This window comes from Tubulanus polymorphus, chromosome 7 (genome assembly GCF_964204645.1).
Source record: "Tubulanus polymorphus chromosome 7, tnTubPoly1.2, whole genome shotgun sequence".
Lineage (NCBI taxonomy): Eukaryota > Metazoa > Nemertea > Palaeonemertea > Tubulaniformes > Tubulanidae > Tubulanus > Tubulanus polymorphus.
In genome coordinates, this window is record NC_134031.1 from 5,846,931 (window position 1) to 5,852,930 (window position 6,000).

General features: G+C 38.7%; 1 protein-coding gene across 1 annotated transcript in view; it reads right to left on the reverse strand.

Moving 5' to 3' along the window:
- Window positions 1-5,517, reverse strand: part of LOC141908870 (uncharacterized) — a 32,523-nt gene extending 27,006 nt beyond the window's left edge. The window contains exon 1 of the mRNA XM_074799128.1: window positions 5,431-5,517. The gene's annotated coding sequence lies outside the window, so the exon portion shown is untranslated. The remainder of the gene's footprint in view (window positions 1-5,430) is intronic.
- Window positions 5,518-6,000: the final 483 nt, after the last annotated feature.

The following is a 6,000-nucleotide window of genomic DNA, read 5'->3' on the forward strand; positions in this document are numbered from 1 at the left end:
TCATATTTCAACTTTTTCTCAAATACTAGAATGTCATTTGTCTGCGCAAATCAAAATTGAAAAACAATAACATAGCCGCAAACCTAAGAATGAGAATCGTAGGAAGTGGAAAGCTAACGTGTCACACGTAGCAGGGACAATGGGTATTTGAACAGGGGTCAGTCTAAGCCCATGGTCGTTCTATACGCAATCTACCAGTCTCGGGATGACAGTGCGACTGGGCCTTTGGTCGACTTCTGAGCTGAGACGAAGTAGAAATGGTATACCATTAAACCGATATCAAACTGATAAGCTCAGATATCTATCCGATGACTCGTTTGATAATTTTCGGATTCGGAAGCCTAAAAATCAAGTTCAGATTTCATTCAAAATGAACTGATTTTCACTATCGTCTAAAGAAATATGCTGGGCAACTGACAACCTAACCAAGATAACGAAGACAGAACAGTAGAAGCGAAATCCCGCAATCAAAAACAAGATCAACGATTCAGGCAGAACTGAACTTCAGATCAGAATATAAATCAACGAAATATTTGAGGCGCCACCGTGCTCTACCTCACGTCGTTGACCTAATTTCTACAAAAAACCGAATCCTTTCGACGATTGTGTATTCCACCGCCGCGATCGGCAACTGTTACAGACGACCAAAATGTATGGCGCAGGTAATGAAATAGAATATTCGCCGCACATATCACAGATACCACCAGACGGCTAAAATAAAAATAAACTGTGAACGGAATAGATAAGACACCGTGGATGATAATGTTTACTTACTTTTCAGGCAGTGGGTTTGTTCGTGAAAACCTATTCCAGCCATTATTCGCAATTGATAAAACACTATATTTGTGTTGTTACGATTATATAGAGAGGATCGAACAATAATGAAAAGCTAAGTCCGAAAATGTTTCCTCGAGCTAGTGTAGTTCGACGTTTCGGCTGTAGTCATATTCAGGAATACCGGGTCACAGCAGATATTATGAAAAGACCCAGAACGATGTTATTAATCAAGGTTATCAAAGTGATACAAACTAAGGTTAGAAGACATTGTACTGTTAGAATACAGTCGAAACGTCGAATAAACTACTATTTCTAGAAAACATTTTCAGACTTTGTCTTTCGTTACCATTGTGGGATTCTATATTCCGTGCATCCTTTTTAGCTTTGTGTAATAATTGAGCGAAACAGGGGTCATTTAGCGAGCAAAATAATTACTCCGTTGAACAAATGAACCCGAGCAAACTGTTGTCTTTAAGCTTTTAGCTGTGCGGTTTGTTTGCAATATCTGACGATGTTGTTTGCTGTTTACAGCACTACGGGGTATCGTTAGCGAACGCAACATATTTGTCTTCGAGAACGGCCGAGAAAAACGAAATAAAAACCAACACAAAACAAATACCAGTACTTACGGCCATCCGGATCAATCGTATGATTAGCTGAATCCTAAAGTTCGACTTGAATCATCGAAAGAATCAGCTAAAATCTGACAATGAGCATTTCGATCTTGTTGTTAACCGTGGGAAAAAACAGAATTTTGAATGCTTGAAAATCTACCCGGTGTATACTCGAGTTAGTTTTTGGTCCGTTACTTTTGTGCCCGGTATTTATCAAATCCCGTGTGTGACGTCGATAACGATCAGTCTACCAGTCACGCGTGACGTCATCATCTCAGTTGTGACGTCACTACGTATCGTCCGCGCAGCCGAGGAGAATGAAGATGAATATTCAAATATCATCACGCACAACGCTTATTCGAAACCATTACACGATATTTATCGATCGGAATCGTGTCTGCCTGATCTCGCTGGAGATGAAAGAGTCTCTTTTCCGTGCCTCGCATTCGGGTACAGATTTTCCACGTGGCTACGAAAACAGTTATCGTTTCAGTGGTCGTTCAGTCATGCGAAAATGACGCGTTCATAAATGAAAAAACAAACAACGCAGTCACGTTCTAGCATTAGGTAGCAGTGTCAAGAACGCGCCGTCGGGGCTTTTTGTGAAACACTCCTTGAGCGACGATACAGAAGCATGAGTGCGGTTTTACGCGCCGTCGTTCTACGAACTGCGAATGCCGCGGATTAAGCGCATTGCCGGGTGTCAAAGACAGACGATAAGATTTATAATTTCCACCCCAGCCGCCAACCATGATTCAAATCCTCAGAGAGCATCACCGCTTTAAGACGTCGTTAGGGTTTGGCGACGTCATTTCCATATCCGATTTTCTATAGGTTGGCTCGTGGACTATAAAACGATTTTCTTTTTATGGAGTCCATACACGCTTTAGGTCAGTAGTTAACTTCATTTGACAAAACATTGAGGTTAAACCTTTAATACCTAAACGACCAACTGCCATGGTTTGATTAGAGGCGCTAGCGATTCTCAAGCGATGGTTCAGCGTTTTGAAGTAAGATTTCTTGAGTCAATTTAGCCTACGAGCAACTCAATCTCAACTTGAGATGATTGCTCGTTACGGAAACCTAAATTGGAGCTTTAAACATGCGCTGATTAAAGCTATTACCTATGTTTTACCGGGAAGTATAGTAGGTACACCCTTCTTTGAGATATATAGCCAGTGAGAGGAAGTCATTTCATTTGTTTTAGCAAATACGTTTTTCGATCATGTCTTATTTGAATGATGAAAATGACTGCAAATCTCTTTTAGAAAGGACAAATCCATACATTTCTAAATACATCTCAGACTCTGATAGTGTAACTTGGATTCCTCCTGTCTGTGGGCATGGGTGCCAGAGGAAAACTTTTATTATCATTGTAGATGCTGCTAATAACATTAGTCAACCTATCTACATATTGATATAGAGCAGACGAGATGCGGCATTCGTAATGATTGTCATTGGAAAGCTGTTTAAAAGGCCAACACTGGAACACAATACGCCCGGTAAATGTACAGCAATATCGATATAACATAACATATATCCGAATGATATATCTGAATGCAATGCGTGAGGAGGTATTTGATAAATGTATTAACTAATTTTCCCGCAAGAACTGGTGGAAATTTCCAATATTTCATAGGAAGCAAAATTACGCATTCAATTTGCGGTTTTGTGTTTTATAGACCGAATACTCCAAGGATTCGTGGTATTTCCATTGGCAATCTGAATCTAATTTGAACTTTTGTCTCTTCCTTATTCGGTACCGACCAGTTTAGTTTGTTTAAACCGATTGTTTTATATTATTTTTCCCCAGATAAAATCCTTGGTAAATTGTCGGAATCTTAAACACAGCATTTCGACCAACGAAGAACTTAAGAATGTCTCTGCGTAAGTCTACGATGAAAAATGGCTGTTCAAAATGAGTGAAGAAACGTTTCCTGATTCAAGTCGTTCATAATCTGGCGCTCAAATTTGAATAAGTCACCATGGCATGACTGACGACTGATGGTAGATAAATGATATTCGAAAATTGTCGCCATGATTCAAGCGCATTGTTAACTGTAGTTTTGATCGATCGTTGCCGTCTGAATAAGATACACAGTTGTGACATTTTTGATGATAGATCAGACGCTCGAAGAAGTCATCCCAGGGAACAGCACACACAATCAAATGCGTCAAATTCAGCGATGATTTATCGCCTGGCTGGCGCGCGGTCTCGACAAACCGTACAGTCTCTGAAACCGCCAGAAAACATAAAACCTATCACCCGGTTTTAATTGAGATGGCGTTAAATCTGTGTAAATCATTAAGGCCTACGTACAGTAGTGATTAGAATCGACTCCCTCTTTCTCTCTCTCTCGCTCTGTTCGACGTTAATTGGAATTCGGCGTAAATCTGATTTTTTCTACGACTAGCTATAGCCGCGCTCGAATTCATGTTCTGATAATCAAAAGAAGTTTGCCCTACTTATTTCATTGATGGTTAAACCGCGCACAATGAATTAATAAAACGAAAATTACTTAATGCATTGAACTTATCAATGAAAAGACCAGCTTTTTAGTATTTTTTTCAAATGAATGTATCGTTGGGTTGAGTTGCGGGTTGCATAACGTTATAGTTTTGCCTAAAGTTGCCATAAGAATTGACTAAATTAACTAAAGAAATCGGATGACTGCAAAGCCCGGCGCGTTGGAAGCAATTTTTGATTCCAGCGGCCAAAAATATAAATCATATCATATCATATCATAAAAACCGATTTTGGACAGGTTCTAAATATTGCCGCGGTGAATTTACTGAATTTCTTCAAAAACGTGCTATTCAAAGAAGAAAAACGTCATTCAGTAAATCATTGCAGCGGCAACGCCACTGAAGCCAAATTCATGCGCAACAGTCGTCGACACGGGTCCAGTATCCGGGTATTAGTGATGGTGACCTGAGCTAAACCCTACAAGCTGACACCACCGACAGCACGCTTCAGAGGATTTCATGAAACATCACACAATCCGGTTCGTAACAACATGTTATGTCCGATCCCATTAGCTCAATAAAAGTAGTATCAAAACTCAGTCCAGGCATTCATATTCAGTTGTTTTTTAGTCGTTTACACGTATGCATCTTATCAAGTCCGTTTTTCTTGTTCCCGCGAACTCGGACCACTAAGAAACACCCATGAAAACAGCAAAGAATCTTCCACCGGTTTGACTAGTTTTTCTTACATCGTTTTTCGCTACGAATCACATCAGCTATTATCGAAGCAACAATACAAAACTTAAACTCAACAAACGGCTTGATTTAGTTTCATACGTCACAAATAGAAAATGAATAGTTTAAACATATAGAATAAATACAATATCATAGACAAATGGTTTCAGATTGATTGTATTGACTTAGTTACGCAGACCCTGAGTCAAGGGACCGTTTTTCGCAAACGTACCTACAAAGGGGACAGGGAGAAAGATATCAAATGTGAGTAAATGGTATGATGATAACTGTTATATATATTGGTAAGGAAAATCCTTTTCTTTTGTTTTATGCATTCTAAAACAAATACAGAATCGAGTGATGATACATTTATGAAATCCAAATTCACGATAATGTAGTCCTTGTTTAGAATTAGAATGATTGGAAACTAGTTTATCTGTCGTCTATGGTTGAAAGTCAACGGTCTATAACGAGCACCTGTTTCACAAACCAAAAAGAGAAACCACACATGCAGTGAAAAAATCATATCAGTATAACAAAAACATTAAAATGCAGTTAGAAAATAAGACTAAAAGCAGAAATATGCGAAATATTAGGTTCATATAAAAAGAACTGCTCTGAAATTGTTTCATATACATTCTACCCTACTGAATATGTATATTCCGTATTTCGTGAAATTTTACGTCAGCATTCGCCAAAGTTATATTTCACCATCTATCCCTTAACTCGTGCTCGATGCTTCTATCCAAACCGGGATAAACATTAAAAACAAGTAACATCGAAATAAATTGTCTACTGTACGTATTCAAAACACCAATAGATGTCTTAATCGACTTACCCGAGGAACTAAATCAGATATTTTGATGGCATTCTATCCGATTGAGACACGCTGATGGAATGTTAACCTGTGTCACGCGGCGGCGGTTAGTGTAAAATGCGACGCATCAGAACATTCTGCTGCAACGAATCAACACATTATGCTAACGGTACACTAACGTGCAAACTATATACATGCCGCGTGTATTTAACCCGTTTCGCTAATTTGTATAATTTTCTATATATGTTATATACGAAATTATAGCATAATTGATTCGTACTATTATTGGCGATCCCATTTCCACGTGTTTACCCAGACCTGAAAAAAACTTGCTCTGATGTATCAAGTGCACGCGCTCCAGCAACGGGAATATTCAATATACTTAAACACATGTGAAAAATGTGAATTTTTCGTCATATTTCTCTTTTCATACGCATGTTTTGGAAGGAATTTAGTCTTACCGATCTTTATGCGTATCGTTTACAATTCTGTACGCCATGTGTCCTTTAGTAATGTTTCATTTTCCGTTTTTTTTCTCGATACTGTACAATGCCCTCACAGCTGATTTCAGGATATATTTTGTTTGTGTAT